This window comes from Cyrtonyx montezumae, unplaced genomic scaffold, assembly GCF_038088225.1.
Source record: "Cyrtonyx montezumae isolate F1298 unplaced genomic scaffold, pur_monq_1.0 scaffold_0, whole genome shotgun sequence".
Lineage (NCBI taxonomy): Eukaryota > Metazoa > Chordata > Aves > Galliformes > Odontophoridae > Cyrtonyx > Cyrtonyx montezumae.
Window position 1 is genome coordinate 45614870 of NW_027071824.1, and position 15163 is coordinate 45630032.

The following is a 15163-nucleotide window of genomic DNA, read 5'->3' on the forward strand; positions in this document are numbered from 1 at the left end:
ATTCAGCTATGTGAGAAAGGCAGCATGATATGGGAGATGAATTGCAAAATGTCTTCTGTGAACAAGAAAACAGATCATTTAAAAATTGAAACTATAAAGAGATTTTGGAAAGATTAAGATTGTGACTGAGAGAAACAAACTGCATATAAATGTCAGAAACGGTGATTTTCAAGAAAAATTTTGCAGTTCAAAACAGAGGGGGTAGATAGAACAAACCCTTGTCTTTATGCATATATAATCACTGGACAGTAACCTATCACCTGTTGCTCATTTCATTCATTTATTACTTCCATTTGTTGAATTTTACCTGTCTTGCAGAATCCAAATTGGCATGGCACCATATCGTAGGCAAGTTTAAATGACTAATTACAGCAATTCCTAACACAGTGTTCTCTCATAATAGATCACTCATAAAATTGAAGTGTATTGGTCTTCCTTTGGCATCTTCTCCTATATTTGATGATACAATGACTGGGCAACACACAATGAATATAAGAGATCAGAATCTTTTCTTGGCCTGATTTAGACTCTCCCATCATTCAGATAAATGCCATCTTTTGTGAGCAGTAAACTGTTCTGAAACACACACCTCTCAGCCTTGCCTTTTGCAATCTGAGGTAGATAAAGTATCAGTATATCCTTCTAAATCCATCCTGGGAAGCTGTTTCAGTATATAAAATTACAAGTTATTTACTAACCCAGAAATGAAAGTGGGACTGACTTCCTTAATCCTGTGGCTAGGCCTCCCATATTATCAGAGAGCATCTCATTCTCATCCATCCTTAGCCTTCTCAACACAACAACTCTCATGGGCTCCACTGTTATTTCAGCAATGTCAGATGTGAAATTTGGGTGTTCTTTTTTGTTTCTTTGTTTTCTTGTAGCAAGAGGCTTGTATATTTCCCATGACTCTTTCATGGCTTTGAATGGATTTATTTATAGAATCATAGAATAGAATCATAGAATCATAGGGGTTGGAAGGGACCTCAAGAGATCAGTGAGTCCAACCCCCCTGCCAAAGCAGGTTCAGGTTCCCTAGCCCAGGTCGCACAGGTAGGCGTCCAGGCGGGTCTTGAATATCTCCAGAGAAGGAGACTCCGCAGCCCCCCTGTGCAGCTGTGCCAGTGCTCCGTCACCCTCACCGTAAAGAAGTTCTTGCACACATTCATGCAGAACCTCCTGTGCTGCAGTTTCTGTCCATTCCCCCTTGTCCTGTCTCCACACACTGCTGAAAAGAGTCTGTCCTCGCCACTTTGTCTCCCACACCTCAGATATTTATAAACCTGGAATGTACTCAATTACTCCTTTTTTTAGGTTGGATTGTTTGATTTTTCTTTTGCTTTTTCCTACAATTGACGTGTAAGAAAAAACTGTTACAGAGCTCTGACACACCTTCCTTTGGGACATCTCGGCTGCATACATGTGTCTGAGATACTAGGACTGTTTGGACTCTCATAATGAGATATACTGTTTATGCATTGCAAATATGGGTTCATACTCACTTAACATAATTATATCCATCAACAGAGATTTGAACAGAAAACTGTTAATTGGCCTGTGGATGCAGGTGATGATGGGAAGGTCTTGTCATCTGTATTTCTTTATGTTGTGATCTTGTCAGATCTCATAAACTAAGCAGAATCTGGCTTGTATTATAATTGGTAAGGAACTTTCCGAAGAAAATTCCAGGTGCTAAAGAAAGTAGCACTGTTGATTCAATACTAGGCAGTCTTCACTCTGCTCAGTAGCAGATCAATGTCTCAGCATAATACTGAGAAACCATGCAGTAGCTCAATGTGTCAGCTTCTAAAGGAGCCACACGATCAGTGCAGATAAGATTTGTGGTTACTGAAATATCGAGGAACCTTCCTGTAATATGAGGAGGCCAAATTGCATTTTGGGGTATAAACTCCAAATTTTGCATCTGTGGTAAACTGCTGAGCTGACTGAGGATTTGGTACATGCCATCCTAAAGATCATTTTAGAGCACTGACTGAACAACAGGGACACACGTGTTTATGTGAAGCATTTGGAGAAAATTAAAACTACTCTGGACTATTTTTACTACTGTTGACATTCTTGCTAGAAATATAGGCCAGAGTTATTAGATGCAGTGCAACTGGATTATGAGGCATTCCCACAAAAATAATTAGTGTAAATGGAACAACTCCCATCAGATTAAAGTTCAGTTTTAATCCATAATTAGTATATTGCTGCAAAATCAAGTTTGTTAGGGAAAAAAAAAAAAGAGTCCTTAAAAGGACTAAGCACTACACATACTCCTTGTGTCAAAGTAGTGACTTTCTAAAGGAAACTTGAAATAGTTATAAAAACAGCCTTTCTGAGAGTACTGCTCTTACTCTGTGCGGACTGAGTAATGTGTAACAACTAAGTCATGCCACAAACAGTGTTAACTGCTTTAGTCAATAACTAGAATATGGTGACATAAACACGGGTATTTAAGACACGAATTATCATTAGACACATTAATTCATCACTTCCCTAGATTTCATTTGCTGAGGAATAATATCAATAGAAATATATAATAGAAATAATTCTTCAGGGAGAAGCAAATCAAATATAATTGTAACCTTTCCACACCCTTTGATTCTTACATTAAATACATACTAAGCAATGTAACTAAGAGCTACCTCACATGTTTCTCTAATCAACTGCACCTAAAGAAGAGGGGAATGAGAGGTATTTGCAGCGTAGTGCCATGTTTTGAAATCATCATTGCTGATATTTCTAGAAAGGATCATTTTGACTGCATTTCCTGAAAATACATATCGCTGTGTATATATATTAACAAATATATATATATATATATATACAATCTTTACACATAGAGTTGTTTTGATTTTTACAGTTCTTACAGAAGTTTATTCAAATTCCTTCCTTTGTGAACAATAGTACTATTCTCAATTATCCCAGAAAACCAATAGAGATAGCAATTAAACAAGATTGTCAATGTATTAAAATCAAAGAAAAATGGAATAAAAAATTATTTTACTTGGGACCAAATTTTTCTGGAACTATAATATTTTCAGGATGTTAAGCTGCGTATAGATCATGGAATTTCACGTTCAAGAAATTCCATCTAAAAATTTGAAAAATAAGAACTGTCCCAGGAGAACATGGAGCTCTGCCAAAACAGGACTGCTCTTTCTGCTCTTGCTTTACACTGGACTTGAAAACTAAAACTACATGCAATTAATTCCTTTCCCTTCTTCCATGCAAGATTCAGTAAAAGAAACAAGCCTTTATTCTTGCAAGTTTTCTTTGGGAATTGTTTCTTATTTAAGATGAGCACTAAGGGTGTTTCACTTTTACAGATCCCATTCCCAAGTGAATTGCAATTCACTCTATAATAGAAAAACTGAGCTTTTTAAATAAAGTTATGAAAAATGGAAGGTATCAAAAATATTGAAAAAGAATGCACCTTCATTTGAAATCGAGAAATAACTAATTTAAGGAGGAAGAGAGGACTGGGAGACAGCACTGTTACATAAAGCTTATTTCCTCAGTTAATTGGTTTAAAAAAGCAAATCTGTATATATGTATGTATTTATTTTCCCCTGGATTAGAATTATAAAATACTAGAACTATTTTCTTGTGAGAAAAATGTTGTAGCCTCGTGATTCTTCTCCTTCTGTAATGTCATAAAAGATGTACCAGGGAACACTGCACAATCTATTTTTTCTAAATTTTGTGTCTTATTTTCCCAGAACACAATCTATTGACAATATAGTAAAAGGAAACCAAAGAGCACTAAATTAAGAAAGATAAGTCTTCTATTTATCACCTTATCAACATATGAATGCATGGCATCTGTGTACTGTTTGCAGACAGAACTATGTCTTCACTGGGTTTTGATAGATTAATTAATTTATTTATATTGCTTATATAACGATCATGTTGATATGGCATACAGTAATAAAATTTATTTAGGCAGATTCAATGGAGAGCAAAGGGGTACATTTCCAGGTGATCCAAACTGGATCAAGTTCTATGGTTTTGCCCAGAATTAGAATGTTTTTGGATTTCCAAGTTAAATAGTTTCCTTCAAAACATGAAATTGTCCCTTGAAATGCAGAGCGCACTTAACACAAAGTGAGACAGTGCATGGATGTCTACTATTAAGGATTCACAACAACTTCTGACCACAAATAATTAACTAACAAGTGCTCTCAAATGTTTGGAGTATCCCAGAGACTAATACTGGAAGAAAGACAAATAAAATCTGTAGATAGAAAAACAGGCAAGTAGATTTCAGATAAAAGTATGAGTTAATTTGAAACTTTTTAATGGCTGATCAGTATGAAAAGGTTATTTTAAAGAGTTGAAATTCAAGGACTTCTAGTCTCTTTATAATTTTTGAAATAATTTTATTTGTACTTTGCAATTAAAGGACTAGAGAAAATGTGTATCATATTCAGAAAATTGCATGCATACATGCATGAACATGGGCTAGCAGTTGCTCAGATTAATATGTTCTATGTGACATGATATGCAAATAATACTTTACATTCTCCTAAATTCATTTATGCCTCTTGCACATTTTAATACTATTTCTATTAATCTATATAATCAAATAGATTTTGTTTCTACTTTTCATGTTTACACAGTAACCAGAATCATTGTACTTCATTTTCAATCCCTGTACATTCAGAATTTTGCTAATTTAAAATGAATTGGAACCTCAAATAAAAAAAAAAAAAAAAGGAGGACTTTAAACTATTAATTTACGATCAGGATGGCAACAAAACATGTATCTGATTAGCAGGGAAAATAACTAAAAATCTCTTTGTATATGCCAACCTGTCATAGTTTTATGATTTTTTTGTTTGTTTGTTATCAGTATTCCACATCATAACATCACGTAGTGCACTGGGAGTTAAAGAGTTCTGTGGACTGCTGAATTTCCAGATACCTGGCTCTCAGAAGAGAACTATGTGCCCCAGAGGATTTTGCATTCCTGTTTTCCACCCAGAGGGAAAGATAAAAACTGCACGCAAGCCGAGACTTCCTCTCTTTTTGCTGTTCATTTCAGCAGTGGGAGCTTCCTAGACATCTCACCTTCAGCTTTAGCATAAGGCCTCTGGTTTTTCAGATACTCTATTTTATTTATTAGCTTCAATTCCAATTATATTGTATCATATTGTGTCATTTTGTATTCTGATGACTAAATTAATTCTCCTCAGATTGTTGCCACTGTTTTGTTTTTAGGCCCATCTCCCTATACTTTCCTTTTCTCCCTTTCCCAGGACATGGATCCATGGGTCTCCCATCCCATTTGTCATGAAACTGGGCTGAAGCAGCCCACAAAATATTGACATAACCTCATTTATTGCACAAGAGAAGGTTGCGCTTGTAAACTGGAGAAACATTTCTTCCTAAAAATGGAAAACTGGAAGGTCATAACCAGCAGTGAATTAGAGAGAATTTATCTTAAGCTATTTTTGTTTGTTGTTATTATTCCTGATTGTGACTGTTTTTTTGTTTGTTTTCTTTTTTTGTTTGTTTGTTTTGCTTTGTTTCCATTAGGACTAAAAAGAGCGCCACATGTTGTATTCATTTTTGGCAATGCCTTGTAATTACTATAGTTCTGCAGGACTCAAAGCAAAATACTGTGGTAATGCCATATCATAATGAAGGTGATTGCTCAGCCCCTCTGAAATTCATGGCTGCAGCATGGCATTCGAGATAGCATTATCTATCAACACTGCCTCATCCTATTTGAGGATCTGGCCTTGAGACTGTAATTGCAGAAAGGAGATTAACAACTGAAGGTCCAGAATAAGTCAATATACTGCAGTGTCTTTTCTAGATACGTTTAAGCCAGTCTGATCCTTTGTCACTGAAAGGAACACATTCTCTATAGTGATCTTCATCCATCTTCAAGGACTCTTCAGGGCATACATTCTCTGATGTTCTGCCATAAAAGACAGGACAGGGATAATAACACTGAATGGTTGCAGAGGTTTTAAAAACATCCTACTAAAAGAGATAGTATCTGAGATACTGATTGACTTCATGGTGCAGAGAAGACTTTAAGGGCTGTATCCTTAACAGCAGTGTCATCAATATGCATACTATGACATGTGAAAAGCAAGCAGTGTTCAATTTTTTCATCTGTACTGTGGGTACTTTGTTCTTTGTGAAACAACCTGCTCTGTGACCTATACATCTGAATACTTTTCAAGGACATGTTAAACAAAATCACACTTTCAATTCTGCACAGAGATCTAAAGCAATATAACTAAAGCATAATATAAAGGAAAAAATCTTGTAATCATCTATTGTAACATATTTTTAGAGGATAGGCAAGATGACCCAAATAATTATAGCATGGTTAGCAGAACAACAGTTCTGGACAAAGTCACAGAAAAGCTGATGTAATATGTAAGTACTAAAGAATTAAGGGTGGTAGCATAATTAGTGCCAATCAGCACAGTTGTATGGAAAACAGGTCTTGTCAAAACTTCTGATGAGGTGAAAAGTTCAGTTCATAGAGGAAAGTGTGCTGATATAACACAAGTTCTGTAACAGCATTTGTTTTCCCAACATTCAAAGATTAGTAATATTCAAAATACCTTGTAGCATGTGCAGATGATTTAAGAAATACACTGTCAATCGTAAAGTTCACTGACAATTATTAAAAAAACCACCTGTTAATTGTGAAAAATCACTCCAAGAAGAATTTCTAATTGGCTATTACATAGATCTTGTCCCAGCACTATCCTGATGAAACTGCATTTTCATGCAAGTAGCATCATATGATATAAAAGTAGTGGAATGAACAGTACAGAAGAATAGAAAATATCACATATAGATTTGAATTACAGAATAAGTTGGAATACATTTTAATATAGCTGCATCTTATGATTAAGAACTAGGAGCCCAGCTTGCAGATTATTTAAAGGATACCTGCGTTTTGGATAATAACTCTCATAAAGGATTTTTGGACCAATATAGTGAAATAGAATTGCCAGAGTAATATCAAGGAGAGGAGAATTGACAAAATTTCTTAACATATTTGGAGGATGTGTGTGTTTGAACTGGAAATTATAATTGTCCTGTTCTTGATCCTGTTAAAACTGTTACTGAGAAACAGGTCTCATGCTCACACATTCAAATGGATACTGAAACAATGGAAGAGCTCAAATAGTGGTTTTGAGTCAGGGAAGCATGAATTACTGTGAAATTTGAGACATAATTTTCTTAAGATAACCTAGTAGTTGAATAGTATTCCTACTCATAGTTTAGGCTTGGTAAAGAATATGTGATACGAGCAGTGAAAGAGTAAAGACAATATAAATATGAAGATAGGCTTTCTGATAAGATTCTAAAGTTACCAGAGAAAGTTTTAAAAATAGACAGCTTGGAATTAGAAACTATAAGTCAGTTGAGGAGATAACAGGGTTTTGTTTGTTTGTTTGTTTGCTTTAATACTAGTTATCTGGAACAAACTAATTTTGGACTTGATGATCTTGAAGGTCTTTTCCAACCTGAGCAATTCTATGTTTATATGAACTCTTAATTCTTAATAAATTTATCTCAAGAATCATGTCTAATCACTTTCAAAGGCTTTGAAAAGTGCAACTCAGTAAGTAATGCCAGTCATTAAAAACTTCTTTATATTTGTTCTAACATTGAAATCATCAGGCAAAAACAAACAAACAAACAAACAAAAGTGTTTTGTCAATAAAGCAGAAAGGACTCAAAATAGCACAGATGTTGAAAAAAAACAAACATCTTTTTTATACTGACAGCCTTCTGCATACGATCAATTTTACAATGGGTTTTTATTATCTGGATTCTGCAACCTATATACTGGTATTTCTGATGTGTGCCCATCACAAAAATCACTCCATTTGAAAACTCAGAATTCTCACACATAGGTACAGTCCTCATGCAATCTCCAGAGAAGTTTCTCCACTGAATACTGAAAAACAAGCAACCCCTCCAAACACCATACCTATTATATAATTACTTAGAATGACTTTTGCTTTAAGCAAAGAGAGGAAATCTTCTCAATCTTTTCAATTTGGTGATGGAGATGTAACTTTGGATATGAGATAACATTCTCCATAAACTTTTTTTTGCAATTTTATGCACACAAATCTGAAAGCAAAATCACCTGATATTTCATCTACATGGAAATGTATTAAATAGATTTACAAACACTGTTCGTTCTTATTGCCACAAGTATTACTTTTGTCTAAAGTGCTAAAAGCATACAGTGAAAGGAAAGTTTCTGTGTTAGTAATCAAATAATTTCTCAAAAAATACTAATATGTTTTAGTTTTGCAGCATTAAAGTGGAAATACTTTCATCTTCTATTTTGCATGACGTCATGCAAATTGTCATGCAATTGTCATGCAATGTCATGATCATTTCTAGCAGCCCAACAAATTGCTAACAATTACCAATAAGATGCAGACAGTTTCTCCAGATACCGCAGCACTTAAATGTTATAGCCTAAATCAGCAGAGGAGGAATAGTTTTATCTTTTACCATCATAAGTGCATTTCATATTGCAGAGTCAGAACAAAGCCATGAAACAACTTATTCTAAGCCAAGTAAATACATTTTTGATGGCTTTCAATACAAGGTGGGTAAAAAAAATTACAATATTTTAGCATTTAATTCAAGGTCTTACTAATCATCACTGGCACCTTTTACCAAATCATAAAACAGACATTTTCTTCAGAAAAACTCAGTAGTGTGACTTATTAGGATTCTCTTCTCCTTGCTTAATATTTATTTTAAATGCACTGCCTACCATTTAAACAGTATACTTTATGTCAAGGCAATTTCTTTCATTTTTTTCTGGATTTTACCCTAGCCAGTTCTTTTATTTTTCTTTCTTTTAACTTTTCAATTGAATATATATATTTACGTATATTTATATATACAAAAAAGATTTCCCCTTAAACGGCCTACAGTTTGTATAGTCTGGGTACTTCATTTATTTGATGTCACTAGAAAAAGTATCTGCATAAGTAACTGGTAAAGGGAAGGTCTATTATTATTCCCAGTGATCATACAACATGTAGGCTGACTACTCCCTATTAGTCTTGTCTATCATTCCCTCATCTTCTGCACTAGATTGTTTATTGATGATTTCCATGCAACATGGGTGCATTTTCTTAGTTTGTGATCCTATGTTCAAAAAAGATGAACTGCACAAAATGAAATCTGAAAAGGAGATAAAATTTAATTATGCAATGTCTTTTTCTTTCAAATGTTTCAGTGTTGAGATCAGCTATATCAATAAAACTTGTTAATGAATAATAAGACAATCTTCATGTATGGGCAAACAAACTGCAATCTATTAATTTACTATACATCATCTTACAGTTGTACTTTATGGTACACATAATTCTGCTCAAAGAAAGGATTTAAAAAAAAAAACCCGGCGTATTCAGTCTCTGTCAGAGTCTGGGGATGAAGAGAACTACTTTCATATAATTTAGCTGGACATGACTGTTACAGAGGGAGCACGAAGTTCTAATGTAAAGCACACAAATTCAAATCATTCCTATAGTAGATGTGATAGTGGGTTCTTTGTTTTTGATGATCCTCTGCAGCCTTCTGCCTAACCAATAGCACAAGACTTAGGAGAGTCTGTGACAGCATAGTGAAAATGAAATAAAATATCAAACATTCATAAATGTATATTACTCATAGGACGTTTGATTAATTTCTGTATTACATTTGAAGGAACCAGAAAGCAATTGCACTTTGCTCTTTCCTTATGATACTTTAAATCTAACATTGTTTGAGTTCAGCGCTGGAATAGGACATTCTACACAGACTGAAGTAATTCCAGGCAATAGCATTTGTTAAACCATAAATTTGACTTATCTGGAAAAAAGGAGTTAAAACAGCTCGTAATCATCAAATTGATTTCTTCTTTCAAGCACTCTTTAGTTATTACATTTTCACTAAGGCAAGAAATAAACCTGAATTCTCACAACAATATTTTTAAATGCTTATAGATTTGGGGAGGAAATGCAAAAAGAACTCTTTCATTTGCCCTTCTTGAGAATTTAGTATGACTGATTTTAATGATATTGAAATGTCTAAAGAAATTATATCTCTCACTAAAAGGAGAGATGTTTTGTGTGCAATATTATACCCTGTGTGTTTATTGGGAGATATGTTTATTAAGATTTTATGGTGGTTGTAATGCTGATCATTACAGAAGTTTCATCTGGTTTAGAACATTCAGTTGCCTAAAATTGTCCCACTACCCAAGACACAATACGTGTTACTAACTCAGTTCAGATTTAATTGAAGTTCACGGAATAGTGTACACTAGTGAACAAAATAATTATGTATGTTTGCAGTTGCAGTAGAATAATGTAATTTCTTATAAAAAAAACGGTTTCTGATTAACTTGATTCCAGCTGTTATTCCTATATTAGCTTTCCCACAGAAAAAAGTATGGACACTACCATTAATACAACAAGGCTCTGAATTAGTTAACGTGCATGCAAATCATCTCACTGCTTTAGTTTACTGTTTCACTGTGATAATCCCCTTGGAATGCAGCATTTATCACCTACCAAACAAGTGTAAAATATTTCAGTCCAAGAGGATTATCACTGCTGTTTTCCTCCCTGCTCTATTGGAGCAGAAGAGGAGAGGGAGAAGGTAGGCAGGGTGATTCAACAGCTACAAAAGAAAAAACAAGCAAATACAAGACACTTCCTAAATAATTTTGGCCAGCTGTCTTTGTCCTTCAGGGCTTTTTATGTTTCCTTTTTGTTTGTTTGTTTTTTAATTCTTGCTGTTAAGAGGAAAATATTTACAAGCAACAAACTAAAACATGCCAAATTTCCTGAAAACAAGAGAACAGGTGAGTCGTAGCCTACACTAAAACTGCAGTCCTGAGACTCAGTGGTAAAGAGATACTGGAGGAAAATATTATTTGTTCCATGAAGCAGAGACAGTCAACCCCCCATACAACCATTCACTCATTTCTTTTCCTTGCACTTGAACTATTTTATTTATTATTTTTTATATTGATTAATAGAACTGAACACAACAGTGAATTCTGCTCTGCGTCTTGTTTTTTGAAAGTAGAATATTATTCCTCACTTGGTACCTGTCTCCCTTCCTAGCAGATCTAAAAATTGGTAAAGAAAGTAAAGAGCCTCAGGTGCTCCAGCCCTCTGATCATCTCCATAGTCCTCCTCTGGTCTGCAAGCACACATGTTGAGGCTCATGTTGAGTCTTTCATCAGCTGATACCCCAAATCCTTTTCCTCAGTGCTGCTCTCCAGCCATTCTCTGCCCAGTTTGTGTTTGTGGTTGGGACTGTCCCAAACCAGGTTCACTTGCACCTTGACCTGTTGAACTTTGTGAGATTGACACAGGCTCTCCTTTCAAGCCTGTCCAGGTCCCTCTGGATAGAATTCCTTCCCTCTAGCAAGTCAAGTTCACCACTCAGCTTGGTGTCATCTGCAAACTTGCTGAGGGTGAGCTCAGTACTATGATCCATTTCATCTACAAAGCTTTTAAATAACTCCAGGCCCCAGACTGATCCCTGAGGAACACTACTAGCCACCAGATTTCATTTCAACATTGAATCATTTACCACAACGCTTTGAGAATGATCATCCAGCCAATTCATTATGCAGTGAGTGGTCAGTTTATCAAAACAATTATTTCTCCAATTTGGTGATCAGGATGTCATGCGGGACAGTGTCAAACACTTTGCACAAGTCCAGGTAGATGACACCAATTGCTCTTCCTTTATCCACTGACTGTAACTCCATCATAAAAGGCTACCAAGTTTGCCAAGCATGATTTGCGCGTGGTGAAACCATGTTGGTTACCACTAATCACGTCATCTTTATTTTCCATGTGCTTTACTAGGGCCTTTAGGAGGTTCTGCTCCAGGATCTTGCCAGGCACAGAGGTGAGATGATCTGGCCTGCAGTTCTCTGGATCTTCTTTATTTTTTCCCTTCTTGAAAATGGGAGTTATGTTTCCTTATCTCCAGTCAGTGAGAACTTCATCAGACTGCCATGACCTTTCAAATATGATGGATAGCAGCTTGGCAACTTCATCTGCCAGTTCCCCCAGAACCAAAGGATGGATCTCATCATGTCCCATAAACTTGTTAACCTTCATGTTCTTTAGATGTTTTCAAACCTGATCTTCACTTGCAGTGGACAGATTATCTTTTTGTTTTATACTTGTTCCATATATACTTATTTATTATTTAGTAATATTTTATTCAGTAATATCTTACTTTGCCCCATCTCTAGAGACGTTCAAGGCCAGATCAAATGGGGCCCCAAGCAGCCTTATCTGGCATATGGCAATCCTGTCTATGGCCAGGTAAGTGATCTTTAAGGTCCCTTCCAAGCTAAGCCATTCTATGATATTTTACATTCAATTATTACACTTCTATGATTCTATGAAAAGTGAAATTAAATATATCCAGAAGTGTTGACATAGGTTTGGAGAACACACGTTTTCTTTCATAAACCTAAGCCATTAACCAGTATACCAGTATATGAAATGAGGAGCTAAAACATCTGCTCTAATAGTGGAAATGATAGTCTGGATGGAAATATATTTTTGAAAGATAATAAGTGTTATTCCAATCTAAGCCATTCTATGAAAACAATTACAGTTGTCCTTAGTTAATACAGAACAGCTTAAATTGCTGAACTTTTCTTCAGATCTGTTCTCCATATCTACTCACTCAAAGCCCTAAAAAAAGAAATCATTACAAGGGTTCTGACATATTTTCCTATCAAAATTTTTAAATGACTGTGGTATTAGTGATCAAGTAAAGATCATTTTAAAAAGTAAAGGTACGCAAATTGGTAAAACAATGAAATACCTTAACTTTTTTGTAAGTGATTTTTCAGGACAGTTGTTCTTTCAAATGACACAGAAAGAAGTTAAAGTGACCAACCTAAGTGAGCAATCTCATTTTTGATTTCCCCTTATCTTTTAAATTACTCTTACCAGCTTTTTAAAGAAAGTAAATGCCCTTAGCTTGGCAAATTCAATATGCCAAATAAATAGACTCATCTAATTCAATTATACTCTTTTAATCAATAAAAAGAAAAATATATTTGGACCAAATGGACTATCAGTCATTAGGTGGTAAAGAGTTTCCAATGAGAAAATAACCTAGAAGAGAGAATCTTTCCCATAAAATTAAACAAGCCATTTGAACACGAGTGTAATAACTGTAGTAGTCACAAAAATTAGCAGAAGAAATGTTATGACTACTTACCTTGTTAGAAATTGGATATATTTTCACTGAGACAAGGAACAATTCAAACAGTAGAAAATCTAACTGAGCTCATTTATATAAGCTAGGCTTGAGTCCAGCGTTGCAAACATGTCTAGGCATGGTGAATCACTAGAGTAAGATGTCTCCAATAACACTGCATGGCCCTTGAGATATCCTGAGCTGAACTTCACTGTGGTAATATCCTCCCTCGAGCAGCTATAATCACCTTTGTTTTAAAGCAGCAAGAACAGAGAGTTGAAGTTGAGACAGAAGCTTCAATTTACAGTTAATCAGGGCCAGAGCTGAAAAATGGATTAAAATTTCTCATTTTAAGTCCAGTGATTTGTACTACATTGTTATGTTCCTCTTCTGCAGATAAATAGATGGCTTATTCAGTGAGCAGTGATGATATTTAATAGATAAATAAATGTTTTCCTTTTCATATATAGTATCAGAATCCCTAACATTTTCACATCTTTTATATTCCAAATTCATTGAAATATGAAAGCCAAAAAGCAAAGTAGAAGTCACACTATTACTCATATGTTTATCTCTGTTTTGTGATAATAAATAACAGTATGTCTTTTTTTCTAAATTTAATTTAACAACATTTTGGTTGTTAAATGGAGGATGGAAATTATCTGTGCATGCCATACACTGATGGTTTAGACATTGAATGCTTGCTGGGTGCGTGCTACATAACATGATTTCCATATCAATGAAACTGAAATCTTCTATTATGCAATTGTTTCTAATGTGTGGAATTTTCAAGACAACATCATGGTTTTAGGGATAAAAGTTGATACTTTGAGAAACCCTTGAAAAGTCTCTGTCAGCTGCTGGCCTCATTTTAGTCAATGGAATAAAAAGCCCAATGCATCAATTTCAGTCAGTACACAACTTCACCTGAAATTTATCCCCCTTCTTAGCTGAATTAATTAAAAACCTGAAAGAGCAACCACAGAAATCAGAAAGACAGCTAGACTTTTTTGTCTTTTGATTTGTTTTGTTTTGTTTTAGACAAGTGATTCTGTCTTCATTCCTGAGGTTTGTGACAAAATAGCTAATTACCAATCCCTGTGTTTTTTTTTTTAAATAACAAGAAAGTGACATTATATGAGCTTACCAGCTCATACTAAAATAAATTTCCTCCTTCATGTGAGACAGATGATTTGGCTGTGGTGGTTTTGTGCAAGCAGATTAGTAAGTAGAACATTCTTGACTTTATTCTGGGTTCTACCACTTGGCCATGTTTTAGAATCACTTATATACAACCTAAAAAAGTACATAATAGATGTTAATCACCACAAAACAGATGCACAGCTGTTTTTAAAACCTGTTCTTAAAAAGTATTTATCAGTGTTTGGCTGTTAACCTGAGAAGTTGTTTGAAGTAGGAGGATATCCATTCCAGATCCAACTCAATATTTTCAACTATGATTAGGGTGATTTTTCTCCACGCTTTATATCATGACTTATACTATGGAGGAAATGAATAGCAAACACTGCGGAGGGCAGGATTGAAATCCAAATGGTCTTAACAAATTGAAGAGATGAATCAAGAGCAAGACAAATTAAATAAAGAAAAGAGCAATGTACTATCTGAAGGCAGGAGCAATCTGACACTGAAAGCAAGTAACATTTGACAGATAGAAAAATGTGGCAAAAAGGATGGCAAGAAGTTTAAAAAGTGTGTCAAAACAAAAAATCAGCTCTGTAGTGCTAGGTAAAACCCAGGAATTCTAATTCAGTGAAATTTTAGTGGCAGCCTTATAATAAAATACTCAAAGTTGTATTGGTCTGTTTTACTTGTTGCTGCTGAGGTCTCAGCTGAAATTTCTTTTCAATGATAAAAATCTACAGTTTGTGGGAATAATCCTCTGAATAACAAT

The 15163-nt window shown here is 34.8% G+C and overlaps 1 protein-coding gene across 1 annotated transcript in view; it reads right to left on the minus strand.

Annotated features, from left to right (window-relative positions):
- NKAIN2 (sodium/potassium transporting ATPase interacting 2) overlaps positions 1 to 15163 on the minus strand; it is a 502066-nt gene that overhangs the window by 205620 nt on the left and 281283 nt on the right. The window lies entirely within an intron of this gene.